Genomic DNA, 12,497 nt, shown 5'->3' on the forward strand with positions numbered 1-12,497 from the left:
TGTTGGTTACAAGGAAAATGTCCAGATAGAGGAGGTGACTAATGCTAAAGAAGTATTAAAATTTACATATGATAACAATGACATTTACAATAAGATGCAAAAGTTGTAAACTAGAAGAGCAGCTGGAATTGATAAGATTTCTGGGGATATACTAAAGACAATGGGTTGGGATATAGTACCATATCTGAAGTACTTATTTGATTATTGTTTGGTTGAAGGAGCTATACCAAATGAATGGAGAGTTGTGTTGGAATGTTGAAGTTTTCTCATAAAAAATAAAATGTCATGTATCATATCTTGTACATATTTTAGGAATACAACATTGAGATTATGTGTTGGTAATTCATATTAATTTAGTCAAATGGTTTATCTTCATTTGTTTTATTCTTTGGACGTTTTTGAATTGCTATGTGTGTGTGTGTGTGTAAAGCCGGCTTTACATTTACGAGTAACTCTTATACGAGTAGGCTACTCGGACTGACTCGGATAAGAAATCGTAAATGTAAACGATGACTCGTACGTACTCGTAGCTCGTATACGAATAGCAATCAAAGTAGAGAGGCTTCCGACTTGCATCCGAGTTAGACTGTTTTAAAAATGGCGGAGACTAAATACTGCACGATGTCTCGTGAAAATCTGGAGGAGTTCATTAAGAGCGGAGTGCCTGTGGAATGTTAAGTGCTCTCAATATAGGGACATCAGTGCGAGAAATAAGGCCTATGAAGTTAAACATAACTACGGATCTAGTTAAAAAGAATATCAACAACTTTTGGAATGAACAAGGAAATAGTTGAGGCTGATATACGCGTCAAGAATTCTAATGATTTGAAGCTATCTCCAGTAGCTAAAAATCTGAGTCACTGCCAGTTGCAGCTGAGAATTGATACAACTTCTCATCTGAGTGTTTTCTTTGGGGATATGAGGGGCAACCTAGAAAAAAATATTTACTAATAATATGCCAGTATTTAGCACATCGGTACCGGTATTATAAAAGTCATTTCGTCCACTTACCAAAAGGTACAACATTTAAAATGTACTAAAATCCATCCTTAAGAAGTCTCTATAACCATCTCCTCCCTCGTTTAATAAATCAACTAGTAAATGTTCCTGTATTCCAAAAACGCGTCTTTTCTTCAAGGATTCTTTAACCCAAAAGCTCCTGACTTTTTTCGCTTCATTCTGTTGTCTTGTTTTAAAACACAACAGCAAGATACCAGCCATAGCAAGACGTTTTCGTCTGCTTGGAGCCATATTGGAAACTGTACTCTTATACGAGTAAGCACCATAAATGTAAACGCGTTTCCTACTCGTATACGAGTTACTCGTAAATGTAAAGCCGGCATAAGTCAGTTGTAGTCAACAGCTCGTAATAAATGGATGTGTCATGAAGCTGGTGTTTCAATAGTATAAGTTTTGTCCTAAACGCGGTGTAAGCGAGCAGAAATGAAGATATTTTCAACAGGTTATGGGCCCAGAGCTCCAGAGCGCCAAAACGCCGCAGTAAATTTCGGTCAATATAAGTGGAAATGGAGCAACGAGAATTAACGTCGGACGAAGCAAGTTATGACATTATTGACGGTAAAAATGGCGACCTCGTGGACCGGTGAAGAAACACTGAATAGGAATGTGGCCAAGCTTACAGTGGAGAACTATTTTTCGTGGGCATTAAAGGTGAAACAAGAGCTGTTGTTGAAAGATGTATGGGAATCAGTAATAGGGTATGAGGATACGCCAGGTTGTCAACTGCCTCAGACAGAAACGAGACGACGAGCGCGAAACAATGTGATCGCGTTAGCGGTTATTTTCAAATATGTCGGAGAAGATTTTGAAAGTGACATTGCAGATATTGAATCAGCGAAAAGGGCATGGGAAAAACTGGACGAGTTGTGCAATGACGGAGGGCTAGTGAATGGTGCTATGACCTTGAAACAGTTAACTCATTTTGTGAAGCCGAAGGACATGAGTGTTCAAGAATACTTCGCAAAAATAAATCAACTTTGGAGGAGAACTAGTAAAGCCGGATACGAATTCACAGATCAACAAGTTGCAGGAATGATCATCGGAAATCTTACAGAGGAATATGCAGCTTGTATACCTTCCTTGGAAGCTGATTTGGCGAAACTGACTATCTCGAAGGTGAAGGCGAGATTACTTACGGAGGAAAGCAGAAGGAAACTTCAGCAAAATGGAGGAAAGGCTTATGACACTGGAAAACGTGAGGAGGATTAAGCTCAAGCCATGGTTGTTCAACAGAAGCGAGATATCAAGAAAGAAGACGTGGGACGAGGAAAATATAGTTGCTACAATTGCGGTAAACAGGGACATGTATCTAAATATTGTCGCAGTAACCAAAAGTGCTTCAATTGTGGTAAGTCAGGACATTATTCAAAAGTATGTTCAACAATGAAGAGTGACGAACCATCGCAGGAGAGTAAATCAGTGAATGCGAGTGGAAAACTGGTAAGCTCAGAAATTATACATGTAGTAGATAAGGCGATGAGCATGGTCGTTTCTGTGCGAGCTGAGAAAATTAAAGATTGGTTGTTCGATTCAGGTGCGTCCCATCATATGTGTCCAACAAAGGAGATGTTTACAGACATGTTAACAAATGTAACCGGGAATGTAGAAATAGGAGATAACAGTAAGCTGGATATTAAAGGTATAGGTAAGGTAAAAGTAAAAATGTCCACAGGATGGACAGTTACATTTACAGACGTGTTGTATGTACCAAACTTGGGTGCAAATTTAATATCAGTTGGTAAGTTAACCAGCAAATGTTTCAAAGTAGGATATGCAGGTGAGAAAGCAGTGGTTGTAGATAAGAATGGAGATGAAACATTGTTTGTTGCAAACAGGAGGAATGATGTGTACCGTATGTAGTACAAATAGAGGGGAGAAATGATATTGCAGCTGTGAGTGACTGTGATCAAATGATAGATCAAGAATGTAATAACAATGTAGTATTTAAAAGTGTTGGGCAGGTTAGGTTGTGGCATGAGAGATACGGACATGCACATTCTGAAGCCTTGTTTAAATTGCCTATGTTAGAATTGAAAAGGAGTAATGACATTAATACTTGTTCTGTATGCATTCAGGGGAAACTAACTAACAAGGGAGTACCTAAGTCTTGTGAGCGTAAGGTAGAAAAACCACTTGAAGTTGTGCACACTGATGTAATTGGAAAAATTAGTCCACCATCACTTGGGAAAGCTCAATATGTTGTAACCATGATTGATGAATACTCCAGATTTAATGTGGCTGTATGTATGAAAAATAAGGATGAAGTATTAGAGGTGTTTAAAAGGTATCAGGCAAATGCAGAAAAGTTACATGGTGTAGGAATTAAGGTCGTGCAATCTGACAATGGTACAGAGTATACATGTAGCGGGTTTGAAGCACAATTGCAAAAATGTGGTATTACTCACAGGAGGTCAGTACCGTACACTCCACAACAAAACGGATTAGCAGAGAGGCAGAATAGAACAATGTTTGATACTGTTATATGTCTATTGATCCAGTCAGGGTTACCAAAGGAATTCTGGGGAGAAGCGGTAATGACAGCAGTGTACTTGAGAAATAGGTGCCCATCCTCAGCAATAAATTTTCAGATACCGTCTGAACTGTGGTTCAATAGGAAGTTGGATCAGGAAGAAATAGGTAGATTGAAAGTATTTGGATGTCTGGCATGGGCTGTGAGGGCAGACAGCAGGAAGTTAGATCCCAGAGCAGAGCCATGCGTTATGATAGGGTACGAGGCAGGTACTAAAGATGGATATAGGTTATGGAGTCTTGAAAGGGAAAGAGTAATAGTGAGGAGAAGTGTCGTATTTGAGGAGCAGATATTTCCCTTTAAGGTGAAAAGTCCTGGAATTGATATCAAGGAAAAGATAAATGTACCAAAGGCAGAGGGTAGTGAAACATACTTTGACATACTGTGCACTGAAGATCCGGAGATAAAATTAGGGACTGAGTTAGACACAGAGGACGGAGAGGAAACACTGGCTGTTGAGCCAACGACCGGAGAGTAACAACTAGAGGTTGAGTCTATAGCAATACAAGAGCCAGGTAATAGTCTGAGAAGGTCAATAAGACAGAGGAAAGGCAAGACTTGTGCAGATTGTAAGGCAGTGATGGAAGTTAGGCATGCAAATATAGTAGAACCTAGAACAGTTGAGGAGGCTATGTCAAGCCAAGAGTCTGGTAATTGGATGGAAGCCATGGAAGTGGAGATCAATGAGATGAGAAAGAAGGATGTTTGGAAAATTGTAAAAAGACCAGAAAATGTCAAGATAATTAGTTCTAAGTGGGTGTTTTCATTGAAATATGACAGTGAGGGTAACATTCAGAAATATAAAGCCAGGTTGGTTGCCCAAGGTTTTAAGAGACAGATGAACCTTAGTTTTGATGAAACATTTAGTCCTGTTATAAAGAGGAAAACAATGAGACTGTTAATAGGTATTGCAGTACGTAGAGGCTGGACTGTAGAACATCTAGATGTAACTAGTGCTTACTTAAATAGTGAAATCAGTTGTACTGTATACATGGAGCAACCAGAATTGTTTGTAGAAAAGGATGTCCAAAACTATGTATGTAAATTGAAGAAAAGCATCTATGGACTACCTAATTCGAGTAAAGACTGGAATGCTTGTGTTGATGCTATAATTAGAAGACTAGATTTTAAGAGATGTATCAAAGAACCATGTGTGTATGTAAAGGAGTGTTGTATTATTGGCTTGTATGTTGATGACATTATTGCAATAGGTGACAAAGAGGTTGTTAAGTTGGTTAAAATAACGTTGGCAGATGAGTTAGAGATTAAAGATCTAGGGAAAGCTACAAACTTATTGTCAATAAAAATAGAACAGACAAAAGAAGGGGTTATGTTGAGTCAAAGTTTATACATTGACAAATTACTTGCTGATTTTTCCATGAGGGACTGTAAACCGAGTAAGACTGTTTTACCAAGTGGGTATTCAGCAGCTGAAAATGATGAGCAGGAATTTGATTGTACCATTTATCGCAGTGCAGTAGGAAGTTTGCTATATTTGTCAAATAATACTAGACCTGACATTGCATTTGTGGTAAGTAAAGTTAGTCAGAATTGTCAAAAACCTAAGATTAAAGATTGGAAAGAAGTGAAGCATATCATGAGATATTTATGTGGTACTAGAGATTTAAAGTTGTGTTTCAAAAATTGTGAGGAGTCAGTACAAGTGTTCTGTGATGCAGATTGGGCAGGAGATACTAAGTCTAGAAGATCAGTGAGTGGTTATGTAACCACTGTGGCAGGGGGAGCAGTATCATGGTATAGTAAGAAACAGAGTTGTGTTGCTAGATCTACCATGGATGCTGAATACATGGCAATGGCAGAGGTATCTCGAGAAGTAACTTGGATGAAAGATTTGCTATCAGAGCTAGGGCTGGAAAGCTTTATGGATATACCTTGTAAAGTTTTTGCTGACAATGCAGCAGCAATTAAATTGAGTAAAAATGATTTTGTGAGTGAAAGGTCAAAACATATTGACATCATGTACCGTGTATGTAGAGAACTGGTAGAAAAGGGGTTAATTGAGTTTGTATATGTAGCATCAGAGAGAAATGCTGCAGACTTGTTCACGAAGAATTTATCAAGCAACAAGCTTAAGAGTTTGTATAAGCTTATAGGTTTGCGATGAGAGGACAATTAATTGAGGTGTTGTATTTTTATTTTATCGAGAAAAGTGGGGAGTGTTGGAATGTTGAAGTTTTCTCATAAAAAATAAAATGTCATGTATCATATCTTGTACATATTTTAGGAATACAACATTGAGGTTATGTGTTGGTAATTCATATTAATTTAGTCAAATGGTTTATCTTCATTTGTTTTATTCTTTGGACGTTTTTGAATTGCTATGTGTGTGTGTATGTGTGTGTGTGTGTGTGTGTGTGTGTGTGTGTGTGTGTGTGTGTGTGTGTGTGTGTGTGTGTGTAAGTCAGTTGTAGTCAACAGCTCGTAATAAATGGATGTGTCATGAAGCTGGTGTTTCAATGGTATAAGTTTTGTCCTAAACGCTGTGTAAGCGAGCAGAAATGAAGATATTTTCAACAAGTTGCTATAGTAGCCCCTCTGAACAAAGGAAGGGGTGATAGACATAAAACTGAAAATTACAGGCCAGTAAGTTTGACATGCGTTGCATGTTAGCTTTGGGAAGGCATTCTTTTTTATTACATTAGACATATTTGCAAAATTAATAACTGGTTCGATAGAAGGCAATTCGGTTTTAGGAAAGGTTATTCCACTGAAGCTCAACTTGTAGGATTCCAGCAAGATATAGCAAATATTTAGGATTCTGGAGGTGAAATGGACTGTATCACGATTGACCTGTCTAAAGCATTTGATAGGGTGGATCATGGGAGATACTGGCAAAAATGAGTGCAATTGGACTAGACAAAAGAGTGACTGAATGGGTTGCTATATTTCTAGAAAATAGATCTCAGAGAATTAGAGTAGGTGAAGCTTTATCTGACCCTGTAATAATTAAGAGGAGAATTCCTGAAGGCAGTATTATTGGACCTTTATGTTTTTTTATATATATAAATGATTTGAGTAAAGTAGTGGAATCAGAGGTAAGGCTTTTGGCAGATGATGTTATTTTATATAGAGTAATAAACAACGTACAAGATTGTGAGCAACTGCAAAATGAGTCGATAATGTTGTGAGATGGACAGTAAGCAATGGTATGATGATAAACAGGGTTAAAAGTCAGGTTGTGAGTTTCACAAATAGGAAAAGTTCTCTGAGTTTTAATTACTGCATTGATGGGGTGAAAGTTCCTTTTGGGGAACATTGTAAGTATCTGGGTGTTAATATAAGGAAAGATCATTGGAGTAATCACATAAATGGGATTGTAAATAAAGGATACAGATCTCTGCTCATGGTTATGAGAGTGTTTAGGGGTAGTAGCAAGGATGTGAAGGAGAGGGCTTATAAGTCTCTGGTAAGATCCCAACTAGAGTATGGTTCCAGTGTATGGGACCCTCACCAGAATTACTTGATTCAAGAACTGGAAAAAATCCAAAGAAAAGCAGCTCAGTTTGTTCTGGGTGGTTTCCGACAAAAGAGTAGCATTACAAAAATGTTGCAAAGTTTGGGCTGGTAAGAACTGGGAGAGAGGAGACGAGCTGTTCGACTGAGTGGTATGTATATCACAAATATTATAATAATATTTATAGATCTACCTTTTCAATACAATACAATCCACTATTTCATGTGGTTAAAATTTATACATAATACATAAAAGTCATGGGTACATTACAAGTGATAACCTTTAACAGCTTCATTTCAAGTAATACTAATCCCGTATTGACTATAATCAATTAGTGAATATTCAAGATAAATTTAAATATTATAAATATTATAACTGCTAGCTTACTGGAACAGCCCGACGTACTTAACACGCACCGCACGAGAAAAACTTGATCATTTCTTCGAACAAATGTTTCAACAGGGTTAATAACACCCACTTGACCATCTTTTGGATCCAATTGATTACCGTACTAACCTAACTAAACACTGACATCAGCTAGCTTTGACACAACATTCTATCATTAGCAACGCCTCCACAAGAAGTCCCATCTTCTTTTCTATGACTTTCTGATAAATCAACCATACATATTTTAATACATTTGATATGTGCACAGTTCTATTTTAAATAACTGACATTGATTTTACTATAAACTTGAACTCATGCTATGTGAATGGAGTAAACATCCCCCCTTAGATGATTGTGCTTTTACACTCAAGGTCATCACAGTCCACAGGATCCATTTTGGTTTTAAACGCTCAAATATTCATGATTAACTACATTATAATCTTCAAAAGCTGTTAATTCACTGTATTTTTAACATACTTTCTGTGCAATATCCCTGTTTTAGATGTTATAGTACAACATTTTATGAGATCATTGTCCAACATTTTACTCTATAGTTTATAAGATTAGAAAGATCACGTATCCATTAATTTTTAAGATTGAAATAGGCTGATGATGCCCGTAAAAAAGGTTGAAACATGTACCTATGACTTTTATGTATTATGTATAAATTTTAACCACATGAAATATTCGATTGTATTGTATTGTATTGAAAAGGTGGATCTATAAATATTATAATAATATTTGTGATATACTGGTACGTCATCTTCAATACGGAACCAAAATGAGAATAGTTACTTGTGAGTGGTATGTTCCGAGCTGTCAGCGGAGAAATGGCGTGGAGTGACATTAGTAAATGAATAAGTTTGAGTGGCGTCTTCAAAAGTAGGAAAGGTCACAATATGAAGATAAAGTTGGAATACACGAGGAAAAATTGGGGCAAATATTCATTTATATGAAGGGGAGTTAGGGATTGGAATAACTTACCAAGGGAGATGTTCAATAAATTTCCAATGTCATTGAAATCATTTAAGAAAAGTCTGGGAAAGCAACAGATAGGGAATCTGCCACATGGGCGACTGCCCTAAATGCAGATCAGTATTGATTGATTGACTTGATAGAAGCAAGAAAAGCTGCAGGAGTCCATGGCATAAATGGAGAATGTATAAAGAAAATGGGATTGGCTATTATACCTTACTTGAGATTTATATTTGATTATTTTCTAAATAATGGGGTCATACCTGAAGAACGAAAAAAAACTCTAGTAGTGCCAGTGTACAGGGGGAAAGGAGATAAGGAAGACAGTGATAACTACAGAGCAGTGAGACATTTTTCACATGTAAAATTATTGAAGGCCTAGTAGACAAACATTTTAGAACGTGTAAGTTGGCTTAACACTAGGCAGTTTGCTTTCAGGGCAGGATACTCTTGTGGAGCTCAGCTTGCTGGTTTCCAGCGGGATGTGTCTGAGGGTTTAGACAAGAGTGAACAGCTGGATTGTATTACCAATAGACTTTTCTAAAGCCTTTGACAGAGTAAACCATGATATACTTATCAAGAAAATGAAAGAAAACAGGAGTGGACAGGAGAGTAGTAGATTGGATGAAAGTTTTGTTGAAAGACAGGAAGCAGAGGGTAAGGATAGATGGATCATTATCTGAACCTCAGAAAGTGGGGAAGAGTGCACAGCAGGGCGGTAAATTGGCACCTTCACTTTTTGTTAACTTTTGTGAATAATATACAAGAAGGAATGAACTCACAAATCAGACAATTTGCAGATCATTTAGTTGTACCTGTATATAGAAAAGTGAGCTGTTTTGATGATTATAAAATATTGCAAGAGAATCGGGACAAAATACATGTCAAGACTTAGAAAAAAATGCGATCAAAATGAATGTTGAAAAGAGTCAAACAGTTAGTTTTGGGAACAAGACCTGCAATATAGTGAGCAATTACAAACTGGTGGGGAGAGGTAGATAAATTTTGAAGATAACTGTCGGTACTTAGGGGTCACATTAGGGGGTGGTAAATTTCACTGGGGAAGACAGATAGAGTATGTGGTAGAAAAAAAAGCATTTAGGTCACTTCACATGGTAATGCAGATGTTAAAAGGAGCAAGCATAAAGATAAAAGAGATGACATATTTAACACTTGCAAGATCTCAACTAGACTATGCTTCAGGGATATGAGATCCTTATCAAGAATTTTTAGTAATAAAATTGGAGCAGATGCAGAGAAAAGCAGCTAGGTATGTGATTGTTGGCCACAGATTGACTAGCGGTGTTTGTATCATGCTAAGGAAACTTGGGTGGAAACGTTTAACAGAAAATTGAGAGCAAGATTGGAGGGTATGTACCTGTCATATACATCAGGAAGTGTTTGGGAGGATATTGGAAAGAGATTTAAGACCTAAGATGTGTATAGGGTTAGGTTTGATCATGAGTTTAAAATAAGATTAAGCCAAAGGTACAATAATGGGGGGGGATATTCATTTGTAGGAAAGGGAGAAAGAGAAGGGATCAGCTTACCAAAGGGCATCTTCAACCCTTTCCCAAAAATGTGCAATAATTCAAACATAGATTGAGGTTTTGGAAGGAGGAAGTAAGAACTCAGTAGGAGATAATGTTGTTTCGACCAGTGAAAGAAAATATGCATATCAATGGCCTAGAATGAATATTTCGTATCTCACAAAGTTCTTCCTATCCATTATTTCCCTTAAGACTGGTCACACCTTCCAGCCGCATTTGGATATGCAATCCATCAGAACAATGTTCGTTGGGTTTATTTTCCTATGCTTACGGGTAAAGGAAAATGAACCTTATAAAATTATACTCCAGGAGTTAGTAAATACGTCATGCAGACATACTTTCCTATAGTACGGTACAGTAAGGTTCATTTTCCTTCACACATCAGCAGAGGAAAAAAGAACACAACGAACATTGTTCTGACAGAATAGGGTGCATTATTAGGAAATACAATATAATTTCAGTTTTCACCACAGACCAGAAGCTCAAATCCCTGTTTCGACCAGTGAAAGAAAAAGCATATCTTGATACACAGGTCCCATCCCATTGTTACCATAAGATCTGCTTGTGTCAGTACAACATAAAACAAATAACAAAAAATACCCACGTGTCATTGCTTACTTGTCAGTAAACTCAAAAAATAAAACACATGAAGCATTTGCCAAGGAAATCCAATTGGTAAAGTAATTGTATATATATATATATATATATATATATATATATATATTAGTGGGAAAGAAAAGGATGAAGTGTGTCATACATTTCATGCATACTACAGATTTGTGGACAGCTGGAGTAATAGGCATTGATCACAATATTTAAATAGGAGAAATCTGCTGTAGACTTTAATGGTTATTTAAAAATTCATCTCGCTTTGCAGATATAGCCAGTTATTTCCTCAACGAGTTAGTATTTTATATGAAAAACTTTTGAAGGGTGGCCTATATTAGACTGTGAATAGCCAATCTCATCAGATGTGTGGACAATAAGTATTTCAATATCTAAGCTTTGCAGGTATATTTTTAGCCAAAGCAAAAAACATTACTCATACACTGATTTCTTCAGTCAAACTCCTGTTTATAACAAAAATTATAATGAACTATCTTGCTATCCTTGTATTCTCTTGCCTAGAGCGAGTAGCACGTCATAGAGCACGAGCCATCTTTATCATATCTACTGCATAATTAATATGTACACAGCATACGCAATTACTTGATATTAAAGTGTAAACCAGCAGCAAATTAGATAAGGATTTTTTCTCTCTCTTATTGATGGTCATTTTTGATGGACCACAACCCAACATGTCATCTACTCCTATACAGGAAAATTCCCTTTATTCAGGCACTCTTGTAAACTTAAAACCTTTCCAGGCTGTTGAACACTAATTATAACACCCACAACACTATAACTGTGAAAAAAACCAATGGTTTTACATGTATGTTATAGGTGTAGGTGTTGTAATTCGTGTTTGACAGACTGAAAAGCTTTTAAGTTACATTAACTGAATCAACATTGGAAAGCATAGTTTCATTCTTTAAAAAACTCTTGTAAATGGAACTTACCAACTGAGTTTTATTATTATCTTTCTGTAAGGCCGTAAATTTCTCATGTGACTCCATCAGTTGAACTTCAATTCTCTCCCTACTTGGAGTCTCGCGATTCTTCACAGCTGAAACATAAGATTAATTAAATCCAACAAAATAAAAGATAATGTTTCTAACAAGTATTCTACTCAAAAGCATACCATAATCCAAGAGGTGACTGTGTTTGTACCCTGTGCAATATCTTCTGCAATTGGTATCACCTCCAAAACTGTAAAAGCAGACAAAAGTCACTGACTGAATATAGCAGAGTAAAATTTCAATAACACATAATTGTCATTTGTGTGCTCTTTATTATTGTTACGTGCCAGTCCCGTGGTAGGCCCTCTCGGTACTTCCAGAAAGGGGCTGGTGACAGACGACCTGGAATCTCCCAGGCGGCCTGTGGGTGGGGCCGGCCTTTCCGCGTATTGTTCCCGGCGGCTGGCTTACCTACGAGTTTCTTTGACATTCAACAAGAATGTTCTGCCTCCAGTGACATTGTGAAATTTCTGGATCAAATTACGTGAGTTTTGAGAAGGGAGGCCAGCAGCGGGCAGTCAGTGTTTGGCTCGGAGTCAGAGTTGGACTCTGTGTGGGAGTCAGTGTTAGTATGACTATAAAGCATTTAATTCACCCTGAGTGAAATGGCAGTTTAGTGGAAGGCCTAAAATTTAATTCTCAAATATTTATAATATTAGTGGTCGTATCGATAAATACTACATAACCAAAGTCATATAGAATTAAATTTCCGACCATTTATGTCTCATATATTTTTACCACACCGACTATGGTAACACAGATATTCATGAATATGTATTTTTGTTGCGAAGTCCATATCAACGCCGAGTCAAGGGAAAATGGGTTAACTGAATGTAATAAAAATCGGTATATAGAGTCGGGGAATAAGAATCTACAGTCTAAGCTATAAAGAATTTCATTCACCCTGGATGAAACTGTAGTTTAGGGGGAGGCGCCTAAAA

The sequence above is a fragment of the Anabrus simplex genome, chromosome 5 (genome assembly GCF_040414725.1).
Source record: "Anabrus simplex isolate iqAnaSimp1 chromosome 5, ASM4041472v1, whole genome shotgun sequence".
NCBI classification, from domain to species: domain Eukaryota; kingdom Metazoa; phylum Arthropoda; class Insecta; order Orthoptera; family Tettigoniidae; genus Anabrus; species Anabrus simplex.